Here is a 12,822-nt window from a genome sequence, read left to right as displayed (position 1 = left end):
CGCAATCCTGCACCAGCCAATGGATGACACAAACCAGCAATATGAAAAATGCAATATAGGCATAGAGAGCATGGATGTATATGTATAATTGTTGATCAAACCAATTATGGTGCCTTTTAGAATTAGGTGTAACCAACATTGTGATTAGTAAATGTAATACATAGGTCTATTCTGTTACATCCCAACCGTATTTGTGTGTGTGTGTGTGTGTGTGTGTGTGTGTGTGTGTGTGTGTGTGTGTGTGTGTGTGTGTGTGTGTGTGTTCCCGTGTGTGTTTTCAGGATTATAACATTCATTCAATAATGTTAATTCTAAGGCATGCATCCACAATAAGAGTAATTTAGTATATTTACAAATGTGTGTACATGAATCCTCCCTGTCTGAGTGGCTGACAGGGTGGACAATAGCAGGGTAGACATTTTGAGATTCAGTCAGCAATTTGTTTCCAAATACAAGCATCTGGTTATAATGTTCGGTTGTTGGAACAGAATTTATTCTACTTTAGCCGACATGTTTTATCCTGACATTATGAACATGAAAGCAGAAGCTCTGGCACAGCTGTAATATTCCAGAAACATCTTTCTGTAGTCTTTAAACTACATTGGTAAGACATAAAATCAGCAGGAAGGAATCACAGCATTGTAAATGTATTTCCTTATAAATATTCCTATTCAAGGCTAACAATGTATGCTTTATTATCAAGTGTGAGGTCACATGGGATTCTGATATAAGAACATTTAAGTACCCCTGCTCTAGCCTATCAACTTACCATGGCACCAAAATCCATCTGAAACATTTTTGAACTGTTTCAACATCTTAGAATATACCAAGGATTCTGAAACCCCAACGGAGAGGATTTCAGAACATCTGTAATCAACCACAAGGCCAGAATTGGCCAAAAAGCTCACAAGCACTTCCTCAAAGGCCTCAACAGTTTGGCATTGATTTGGAATGAAAAACACGGCCTTATCAGAGTCCATCAATGCTCTCATCCTATCACTGTCCCTAACCTTATCACTACTTTGAACTGTCTCCTCTCCATTAATGGTTTGAGTGAGGGAATGCAGGCAGATCTGTACTAAAAGTAAAGTAAGACGACACCCAGTTCTTAAACCTTTTTCCTGTGAGTCATTACTATGACCATTTAATAATAGCTCGAGAACAGTTTGAAATCCTTCTGGTATCTTGTGATACTGCAGCCTCTGTAACAAATATGCCCAATTTGGTGTCCCTGGATTACATTTCAGTCTAATTGCTAGAGTAGGACTTTTGTTGACTTTTGCTTTCTCAAAAGCTTCAATGCAAGCTTGAATATGTTGACGTGGACTATGTTGGCCTGGGTTTTGGAGATGATCTATAACACTGTGCAATCTCTCTGCAAGAATCCATGTCAAAATCTTATAGTCACAGTTGAACACCTGTTCTTGCTGTAGCAGACCTTTGCAGTAACTGTGCTCAACAGATGCAGAAGAATCAATAACGAATGATTCACTGAAATTGGAAGCGACTGCCTTGGTATTCAGGAGCTTGTTGAAAAATATTTGAAGATAGTCAAGGAGTTGGTGTGTGAAATGTTGGTAGAATTTGACAGGCAAACCATCTGGGTGTGGTTCATTTGAATCACAGAGCGACAGGATGACTGTCAGAATTTCTTTCTTTGAAATGTCCTCAACTAAAACGGCATTTAGAATGCAACCTATTTCCTCAAATTTCCCTCTGTTGTGCAGATTGTCCAAGAACTCCAGAAGCTCTGTCTTCTTACTTTGCTGTGGTGCTAGGGGAAGCCCTTCATTCATTAAGGTTGAGCCTATAGGGAAAGCACAATCAGTGTTTTAGACAAAAATATTTGGTAGCAATTTACAATAATGACCTGTTATAAAAATCATATATAAACATTTATAAGCAGTTTGTAGATGAGTAATAAACATGAACAAACTGTTTATTGACATTGTTTGTTCATGGTTATGCTTTGTAAAACATTCCTTAAATATCTATAAATCATTAGTAGATGTTATCAAGAGCGCAATGTAAAGTGAAGACTATTCATTATTTACAACTGTCTGTTGTTAATGTGGCTTCCATGTTTGTTCATGTTTAGTAGTTTGGCAAGTTTGGCATGGATAGGGGCAACAGTGCCGGAGATCAGAGTTGGGCCAAAAGTGTGACATGACGTGACGTGGTGTCACATGACGGAGGGACTGACAGGCAGCCGGTTCATTGCTATTCAGCCGGTTCATTGCGACCTGACGGTTGCAATGAATAGTCTTTACTTTACATTAGGGCTCTTGATAACATCTACAAAACGTATATATAACATGAACAAACATGGAGGTCACCTTAACAGACATTTGTAAATGAATTCCTACACATTATATGTGATTTTTAGCATTGGTTATAAATGATTTAGTAAACATACAAAGATTCTAAATATCCCAAAGATTCTAAAATGTTCTACAATGTTAATATACATTTATAATCATTTGCCAAGGTATATAGATAGCTTGTAAATGATTAGTTACTTATCTAAGTCTATATAAATAATGCATAATCTTAGTTACAAATGATTTATTAATCATTTACGAATGTATATAAATGGCTTATTCATGATTAGTTTACTACTTACTAATACCTTACTAATAACATGTAAACGAGGTTTAAACAGTTATAAATGTTTAGGTAAACATTTAGAAATGTCAATAAACAGTTTGTTCATGTTTATTACTCATATACAAACTGCATATAAATGTTTATGAATTATTTATAACAGGTCATTATTGTAAAGTGCTACCGAACTGGGTCAAATAAGCTCAAATGTATATATTTTGAATTACCTCCATATTCTGTCTGCTCCTGCAAGACCATCAATCTATGAGCTGTTCCATCTGACGCATGTTTTGCTATGGTAGCAGAGAATGTTGCATCTCGCTTAAGCCTTTTACATTCGGTTTGTTCTTCTCTTCTATTCTTTTCACAACTGACAGCTTCAATGCTCAGTCTTGCCTTCAAGCAAGGCCATTCATCTGCTTGTCTGTCCCTTCTTGAGAAGTTTTGGATTGTTGCTGAAAAATGTGCAACACTGTTCTCCTGCTCTAATAAAGTCTTGTTAAATTGCCATCTGCTATTATCTATTTGGATCTTTATTGAAATGGGCGCATGGTCAGAAATATAGTCCTGCCTGCCTGCATGTTGAGGTCTGTCATGGATTTTGCACTCTCTCACCATGGGCAAGACCTCCATCGGGACAAAGAAATAGTCCAGTCTTGATTTCCCCTTTTTTGAGTCACCAAAGTAAGTGAAGCATTTTGCATCTGGGTAAAGACTTCGCCATGTGTCAACCAACTTGGCCTTTTCTAAAAATACACTCAGTAATTTTAGCATATCTATGTGGGAACGATTTTTAATATCTGAAGTCTTATCAAAATGCTTCTCAAGGACCGTGTTGAAGTCTCCTCCTATTATCAAATTGCCAGATTTTGGATGCGAGAAAGAGATGTCACTGTTCCCAACAAAGTCAATCTTCTCATCTTTTGGGTTGTAGATGTTAATAAAAACAAACTCTTCCCCTGAAATTGTGCAAGATATGACTATGTACCTTCCTTTGGTGTCCTCAGAAATCTTGACTCCCTCCACACCCACATTGTTTCTGATCAGCACCCCAACCCCACGGCTGTTGGCTTTGTACAATGTGAAGATTCCCAAGCTGTAATCTGGACTCAATTTGGGGTCAACAGTCAAAGTAGATAGGGGTTTGTCTTTGTTTGGTCCAATATGAGTCTCCTGAAGAAACACTATATCAGCTTGCAGAGATTTAAGGTGATTTAACACTGCTGTCTTTTTCTTTGGAAATCCATTTACATTCCATGACAATATGGTCACAGTTCTTCCTCCTTCACATTCCATTTCATTGACAGTAGACATATCCAGGAGTATTATCAGCATCAATTAGGAGGGTCTTAACTCTAGAGTAAAAAGAGATACAATTCAGCAAAATAATCACAAGGTATATTAAATTAATCTGCAAAGAAAGGTTTTGTTAAATAAATGCAAAGGTTTACAGGCTCTAACAGGACTAGAAACTAGAAGGACTAGAAATCAGCCACTTACCTCAGGCTACTATAGCTGAATTAGGCTGTTGTACATATCAGTCATTCCATTTATATGGTTCCTCCTATCATACATTTGCATGAAGCACCTGACATTAGACTATCACTTGGTCATGACATGCTGGGACATGATTGGATCATTTTGTGACGTGTGGTCACTGTGGTGATGTGGCAGATAAGTTTAATGTATTTTATGCCAGTCAAAACAACATCCTTATCTTCTGACTGTCTGAAAGAGTTTGTCTTTGTTTGGACCGATATGAGTCTCCTGAAGAAACACTATATGAGCTTGCAGGGATTTAAAAGGGATATTTCACTTAACACTAAAAAAAAAATGTATGAACACCCTGAACAGTTTTTAAGTTGCTTGATTTAATATTTAGATGTTTGATGTAAATGTTACCAGGCCCTCCAGGCCCAAGGCCTCTCCCCATACACACCCATTGGCAGTGTTGGGAAAATTGTAATTACATGTGGCTGTAACTTGCTGTAATTTGAATTACATTCATATTAGAGTTCTCAACGGGCCTGAAAATGAAGGCCCGACCCTAACTGGGCCCTAACTGGGTCGGCCCGAGGCCCTACCCGGCCCAACTAGTTAGCATACATTTTAGGCCCTACCCTACCCTAAATGTCGGGTCGGGTTTGGGTATGGTCGGGTTCGGGCATAATTTGAGAACTCTATTAATAAACTATGTACTCATTAAGATAAATATACTGTGCTCATTCGCTGTCATGTACTTGAATCCACTTAATGGAAGGTCATCTCAGAACGATGGAAAAGTACAAATTGTATTTAGTAGAAAGGCATGTGTGAGATTCAAGTCACGTAGAAAGAGAGGCCTAGTTTACAAAACTGCAGATGAATTGACAGGAAGGAGCAGATCTAAATGTGGGCACGAATATATCAAATTACATTTTCAGAAGGCTACTCGCTATGCAACACTTTTGAAAACACACCGCAGAGGAAGGAAATGTTAACGTCTCCTTCCTCTGCACGTTTGGGTGTGAAGTGTGGTTTACATAGGATACTATGTAAAAACTGTGAACTATCAAAATGATTCTGTAGATCACTATCATTCATTTTCATATTTCATGATTTTTATCCAGCCGCGGCCAAGAGGTGTCCCTGAATTTCATATCTGGGAGTTCCCGGCAAGAACTTAAAGCCACTTTAACCCCTGGTTTAAACTGGCTTAAAGTGTCTGTTGGCTTAATCATTGTTGAGAAAACATTGTGAAATAAGTTGTTTATCTGCAATTGTGTCTGGATTCTTAACCGTTGACGAGACAAAAAAAGCCAGCAAGAAAGTAGCCTTTTATCTGCCCTTGTATCTGGACTTATGGTCTGTTTCTCTCTGTTCTTCCCTATTCAGAGAAAAAAGAAAATTCAGAAGTCAGATTAGCAAGCGACGAGTGGAGAAGTTGCCCCAGTCTCAGACCAACCTTTAATAGAGCAATGAAGGGAGTTGATACTAAGGGAGAACTGAAGAACTGAAGGACCTGCCGGACAGCCGGAGACCTGTTCTCGGAAGAACACTGCTTCTAGTTTTTCTTTTCCCACTTTTCTTGCTTTTACTGCTTTTTTCCGCTGCTTTTTCCTTTCCTACTTTTTCTGGCTTGGCCAATTTATTGCTGTTTGCAGCTATATTTAATATTTAATATCCATTTTTAATGTTACCGTATGCAGACCCCTATTAATGACATGCAAATTGTATTTGCACTAGAGGTTCGCGGCCCTTCGGGCCGCTCACATCTAGAGATCGCACCTGCTTTGCAGGCGCTCACAGCTACGTTGCAGCAGTGATCCACCCACATCCATCCATCCATCCACAACCATCCATCCATCCATCCATCCACATCCATCCACATCCATCCATCCATCCATCCATCCATCCATCCACATCCATCCATCCATCCACATCCATCCATCCATCCATCCATCCACATCCATCCATCCATCCATCCATCCATGCATCCATCCATCCACATACATGCATCCATCCACATCCATCTATCCATCCACATCCATCCATCCATCCATCCATCCATCCATCCATCCATCCATCCATCCACATCCATCCATCCATCCGTCCGTCCGTCCGTCCGTCCGTCCGTCCATCCATCCATCCATCCACATCCATCCATCCATGCATCCATCCATCCACATACATGCATCCATCCACATCCATCCATCCATCCACATCCATCCATCCATCCATCCATCCACATCCATCCACATCCATCCATCCATCCACATCCATCCATCCGTCCATCCACATCCATCCATCCACATCCATCCATCCATCCACATCCATCCGTCCATCCACATCCATCCATCCATCTCCATCCATCCGTCCATCCACATCCATCCATCCATCCATCCATCCACATCCATCCATCCACATCCATCCATCCATCCATCCATCCATCCATCCACATCCATCCATCCATCCATCCATCCATCCATCCATCCATCCATCCATCCACATCCATCCATCCATCCATCCATCCATCCACATCCATCCATCCATCCATCCATCCATGCATCCATCCATCCATCCATGCATCCATCCATCCATCCATCCACATCCATGCATCCATCCATGCATCCATCCACATCCATGCATCCATCCATGCATCCATCCACATCCATCCATCCATCCATCCATCCATCCATCCATCCATCCACATCCATCCATCCATCCATCCATCCACATATCCACATCCATCCATCCATCCATCCACATCCATCCATCCACTTACTGTACTGTACTGTACTTTACTGTACTCTACTGTACCCGACTGTACCGTATTGTACTGTACTTTACTGTACTCTACTGTACCCGACTGTACCGTACTGTACTGTACTTTGCTGTACTCTACTGTACCCGACTGTACCATACTGTACTGTACTTTGCTGTACTCTACTGTACCCGACTGTACCGTATTGTACTGTACTTTGCTGTACTCTACTGTACTCTACTGTACCCGACTGTACCGTACTGTACTGTACTTTACTGTACTCTACTGTACCCGACTGTACCGTACTGTACTGTACTTTGCTGTACTCTACTGTACCCGACTGTACCGTACTGTACTGTACTTTGCTGTACTCTACTGTACCCGACTGTACCGTACTGTGCTGTACTTTGCTGTACTCTACTGTACCCGACTGTACCGTACTGTGCTGTACTTTACTGTACTCTACTGTACCCGACTGTACCGTATTGTACTGTACTTTGCTGTACTCTACTGTACCCGACTGTACCATATTGCACTGTACTTTGCTGTACTCTACTGTACCCGACTGTACCGTATTGTACTGTACTTTGCTGTACTCTACTGTACCCGACTGTACCGTACTGTGCTGTACTTTGCTGTACTCTACTGTACCCGACTGTACCGTACTGTGCTGTACTTTGCTGTACCGTACTGTGCTGTACTTTGCTGTACTCTACTGTACCCGACTGTACCCGACTGTACCGTACTGTGCTGTACTTTACTGTACTCTACTGTACCCGACTGTACCGTATTGTACTGTACTTTGCTGTACTCTACTGTACCCGACTGTACCGTATTGTACTGTACTTTGCTGTACTCTACTGTACCGTACTGTACTGTACCCGACTGTACCGTACTGTACCCGACTGTATCTTACCGTATTGTACCGTACCCCCCCCCCCTCTCTCTCTCTCTCTCTCTCTCTCTCTCTCTCTCTCCCCCTGTGCAGCTGACCCCCCCCTTCCCTCTTGTAACCTGAGAACTTGGTGATGATAATGACACATTGGTCTACAGAGGATTGCGCAATAGGTATTGCGAAATAACCATACAAACACAAACTGTACGGTAAATATGCATTTTGAAAACATGAAATGTTGACAGCGCAAAGCGTCCAGGTTAGTCTGTCCTGGTGTGTGTGTTTATGAGAGGTGTTGTCAGATATTGTAAATGTAGATACAGTTTGAAGTGTGTCAAGTGTGTCTCACCATTGGAATGTTGGTTGCTCGAATGTAGGGATTTGATGTAGTTGGTGGGTATAATAACATAGTGATAATTACTGATTGGCAAGGGCGCAAATCCCGCTCCAGCCTTTTACCACACAATGGAAGCCACTTTTTCCTTGAGACGTCCACAGGAGTCTTAGGGTCAAAGGTTAATGGACGCTGACTCCCTGTGAAGACGTGTGGGGACGTCTTACCTGGTTGCCATGGTTACCAGGTGAACAGGTGCAGTGGTAGCGGCTGGTGAGTGAAAACACTACATATCCCATCATGCAACTCGGCTGCCAGCATCATAGAGCATGTATTCTCCATTCATTGCTGATGCAAAGAAACGGCTTTGTCACAGAATCTACTTCCAAACATGCAGAGAAGGCCGAGACCCGCTCTTTTTCACGGCTACACTTGATTGTTGATATCCTTTTTATCACTGATATCCTTTGAAGCCCTAGTTGTTACCTATTGTTGTTTTAATAAGATTATGTGTTTGCTTTAAATTATATTGTTTCATTGCTGTTGTGTTTAAGTGCTGTCCTACTAAAAACAAAAAAGTTTAAAATATTAACACCCAAGGGGCCAAACTCGTTCAGTAACGAGATAAGGCCACTAGGGGTCACTCTGCCAAAAGGAGTTATCTCGTTCCTCAACGAGACAACAAAGGGTTAACTGTACAGCTCTGCGCGCATGCTGTGTGCCCTGTGAATGACCCTAGTCCAGGGGTGCCCAAAAGGTAGATCGTGATCTACCAGTAGATCACAAAGGCTGTGCAGGTAGACCATAACATGCCCCTAATATAAAGTGAAATAATAAACAAAAATCACAAAACCCCTCATTTTGGCATCTGTCACTTGAGGGTTCCGGTTTGACATCTCCCTCAATGTCCCCTCCAACCTGCAGGGACAACCACTCATTACGTAAGGTAACCTCGGACCTCCAAACGCCTGATCTTCGGATGCTGTCTAGTTACATTTTGAATGCTTTTGTCTTTAATAGAAATTATGCTAAAGTAAACGTTAAAGTAAACAAATAAGATAAAGTCAAGTTGGTCTTGTTTGGACTATAATCGGCCCCAAATTTTAATAACCTGGGAACGTGTTGATGTGTTTCGTCTTGCATGGCATGGGGAATTTCAATCAACCTTGAACACATTGACCCTTTGTAAAAAATCTTTTTATAAGGGTAATAATAATAATAATAATAATAATAAGGGTAATAATAATTAAAATATATTAGAAATACAGTCATTTGTCTTTTAGCTCTACTTTGAAAAGTGATTGAAATGTTTTTACTTATGTTGTTCATATAGTATTATGTTCTGATTTAAATACCTTTGGAAATACAGTTCTTTGACTCTCCTATCGAAAAGTTTTAATTTAATATTTGGCTGATAGTAAACCATTAGTTCAAGTTCAAGTCTACACCAGTCCAAACTGGATTTATTCTTGTCTTATTTACATGGGATATAAAAAAATACCCATCAAGTGCTTTGTATCACTTCTATTTTCCATGTCAGGTGCGTTTGTATCACTTCCATTTTCCATGTCAGGTGCGTTTGTATCACTTCCATTTCCCATTTCAAGTGCGTTTGTCTTAAATGTAACGCCAGTGCCGCTACTATTCCAAAGCCCCCCCAGGTACATTTCTTTGGGGTGGGTAGATCATGTTGAGTTGGTCATTTTTAAAGTAGCTCTCCAGTTAAAGAAGTGTGGGCACCCCTGCCCTAGTCCATACGTCACACCACGGCTCGCAGAGAGAGAGAAAATGGCGCGACTAGGCTGCATTGATTTCCATTCTAGGCTGAAACATAAAAAGGGCTTTATCTATGAATGAGGTGCAAAGAACGCCAGGGAAGCAGAGATCTGATTGTTTTCACGGCGACACTTTACCGCGATGGTCGGCCCCGGTTTGGATTTTAGTTTCGCGGGCGTTTGTAAACAAATGGATTCTCTTCCTCAATCTTCAGTGGACACTCACGTGCACACGCACAAAGCTTCCGGGGCTCTTCAAAATAAAGCGTGAGTGAACGGCGGCAGCAGCAACAGCAGCTAGAAATGTTAGAAACCTTGGCTTCCCATGTGTTAATAACTAGAGTTCTCAACGGGCCTGAAAATTAAGGCCCGACCCTAACTGTGCCCTAACTGGGTCGGCCCTACCCTACCCTAAATGTCGGGTCGGGTTCGGGTATGGTCGGGTTCGGGCATAATTTGAGAACTCTTTCTTTTCAAATCTTTTTATTCAATTTTCAAATGAGCAAAGCCCAGAGGCGGGTAAACAATCTCAAAAAGATGGATACATCACATGTAGAAAAACAGAGTACATTATTATGAGAGTGAATAAAACCCATCCCCTATCCCCCCTCCCCCCACCCTCAATCCCCAGGACGGTTGAACTGTCAAAACAAAGTAAATAAATAATCAAAACAGTAAAGCAGAATAAATAATCAAAGCTTGCTGCGCACTGGGTTGGTCAAACAGGTAAGCGCCACACTACACCGTTTGAGTATTATGGTAGAACATCATAAAAGGGCTCCAGGTTTTATAATTTGAGAACTCTAATTCATATTTGTGTACCACGTCAAGTAATTCAATTCATTTTTGGGTCATTTTTTTTAAGTTTAATTACTCAATTACTCAGTTACAAGTTTGGCCAATAACATCAACATGAAATTGTCTTGATATATTCATTTTGATGTTACCATTGTTGTGATCTTGTACCACCAAAACCCCCTTTTTAAAAAGAATAAGTGGACTGTTATTTGTTATGGTTAGAGGGTATATACATTACACTACACTAGTAAGACGCCTCAGGGCGACATGTCTTGCCATGTCTTGACCATCTGTGATGTATCAGACCAGTTACCCATATATGGAGATGCCTGTTACCCATATAGTGAGATCCATGTATTGTATATGGAGATATGCTGTGAGAGCCTAAACATGCTTACTCAGTTATTTGTTATGTGAAAGTCCTATGACATCTGACATCAGACATACAATCCCTTTTATGCCCATACATGGAGATCCCTGTCTGTAGAACCAGCCACACAGATATAAGCTGTCTTGGCTATCTGTCTTGGCCATATATGGATTCTGTTAGTGTGGTATGTGGCCGATGTGGCCTCCATATATGGGCATTCCGATATGAAGTCCTGTTAGATATGGGCTTAATATTGATGACACCAGTATCCATATATATCTCCATATATGGGCACAAAAGGGATTCTGTTTGTGTGGTTCCCCTGACATCACAGTGATGTCAGAGCGTGATCAGGGCCAGTTCTAGGATTCTGGTGGCCCTAAGCTAGATTTCTTTTGGTGGCCCCCCAAAACCAGGGGTTAAAGTGGCTTTAAGTTCTTGCCGGGAACTCCCAGATATGAAATTCAGGGACACCTCTTGGCCGCGGCTGGATAAAAATCATGAAATATGAAAATGAATGATAGTGATCTACAGAATCATTTTGATAGTTTAATCTGTTAAAAAGTCTCTCAAAAGAACCTACAGTAGCAAGTTCACACTTTTTACATAATATCCTATGTAAACCACACTTCACACCCAAATATGTCTGAGAAACGTTAACATTTCCTTCTGCTGTGTGTTTTTAAAAGTGTTGCATAGCGAGTAGCCTTCTGAAAATGTAATTTGATATATTCATGCCCTCTGGTTTTAACAAGAAACATGGAGACTGCCATGCTCAACTAAAAAGTTTTCAGATTGAGAATGAGAAAATAAAGCAACCTAATATACATACATTGTATTGAATGAGAGCAGGGTGGAGAGCAACTGTGGTTGTCACTCCGATTAGCTGTCACTCCGACGTCAGCTAATGGGGATCCATTAAATCCCATATAATATGTGCACCTGCACCTGATGGAGGCAATGTATGCTACACAGGTCACAGGTTAAACTACATGCTACACACGGATTAGGGAGTCAGTCGCTGCCAAATAAATTAGTGCTGAATTGTCAGATGTCATGAAAGCTTTGAAGAAGCTGTGAAGAACTTCACCATTCTGAGGCTTGATGGATTTTACATTGTCACACATCTTTAAGTTATGTATCTACTCAGGAGTTTTTACTTCTCCAAATTAAAGTTATGTATCTAGTCAGGAGTTTTTACTTCTCCAAATTAAAGTTATGTATCTAGTCAGGAGTTTTTACTTATCCAAATTAAAGTTATGTATCTAGTCAGGAGTTTTTACTTCTCCAAATTAAAGTTATGTATCTAGTCAGGAGTTTTTACTTCTCCAAATTAAAGTTATGTATCTAGTCAGGAGTTTTTACTTCTCCAAATTAAAGTTATGTATCTACTAAGGGGTTTTTACTTCTCCAAATTAAAGTTATGTATCTACTCAGGAGATTTTACTTCTCCACATTAACTGCACAGAGCTGCTGACAATTTCAATGACGATGTCTGGGTTGTGAGCTGCACAGAATGTTAAGGTTCAATGCAAGGCTACAAATGCAAGCAGCATTCACGTTTCTGTATGACAGAATGGAAAGCATTCTAAGAAATACGAATATACTGGGGTCCCTGACTCTCTATCAGCTAAAGGGTCCTTGGCCAGAAAAACGTTGAAGACCCCTGATCTACATAAAAGCAGAAATACGTCATCCAGGTGGTGCAAACCTATCCATACTGTATATCCAGGGACGAAAATCTTTAGGGGGGTCAAACTCCCCAAAATGCATAGAAAACTGGGACAGTTGGCACAGTTATAC

Source organism: Nannobrachium achirus (assembly GCF_963921795.1).
Source record: "Nannobrachium achirus genome assembly, chromosome: 2".
In the NCBI taxonomy this organism is placed as follows: Eukaryota; Metazoa; Chordata; class Actinopteri; order Myctophiformes; family Myctophidae; genus Nannobrachium; species Nannobrachium achirus.
The sequence above is the reverse complement of the archived record's forward strand: the minus strand, read 5'-3'. Positions refer to the sequence as shown.